Consider the following 623-nt stretch of genomic DNA (forward strand, 5'->3'; position numbering starts at 1 on the left):
GAAAATAAAGGCAAAGACCTTCCTGGATAACAGTTGGTGACAGCATAAAGGGGAGCGTTGCGATTTCCTTATACAAGTGAAACAAGTGTTTCTCGTACCTTTTACTTGGTGACAGAACGAAGGCGCTAAACAAACTAGTGCCGCTGCATAAAAAGACCAACAATTTTCTCTTTGTTATGTATACTTTTTGTTGGATGCAGTTAGATGCTTGAACTGTGACCATAATTTCACCATATGGTTTTAAGTTTTCACATAGCTTTTGTAAACTTTGCTTTTTTGGTCTGCAATGTCACCTATCTAATTTTCCCCCTTGTGTGATGCATTTTGCTGAGTATGAACCTCTTGAATAAAGCCAGTGCTACAAAAAAAAAAGTTCATTTATTTTCCCCAATTGATCAGTAATTTGCTCATTGGCAATTCAGATACGTGCAACTTTTTAGTGGAATTCTATTATTGTTCAACACACACACACATTATGTATTTATATATATATATATATATATATATATATAAATATAAACAAAAGAGTGATAAAAAACTGGCCATGCGACTAGATCGATAAATCCTACCATTTTTTAGAAAAACAAAATACGGTAGTTTTGAGTTTGTACAGTCAACAGCAG

The sequence above is a fragment of the Urocampus carinirostris genome, chromosome 16 (genome assembly GCF_059441175.1).
Source record: "Urocampus carinirostris isolate Australia breed hairy pipefish chromosome 16, RoL_Ucar_1.0, whole genome shotgun sequence".
NCBI lineage: Eukaryota > Metazoa > Chordata > Actinopteri > Syngnathiformes > Syngnathidae > Urocampus > Urocampus carinirostris.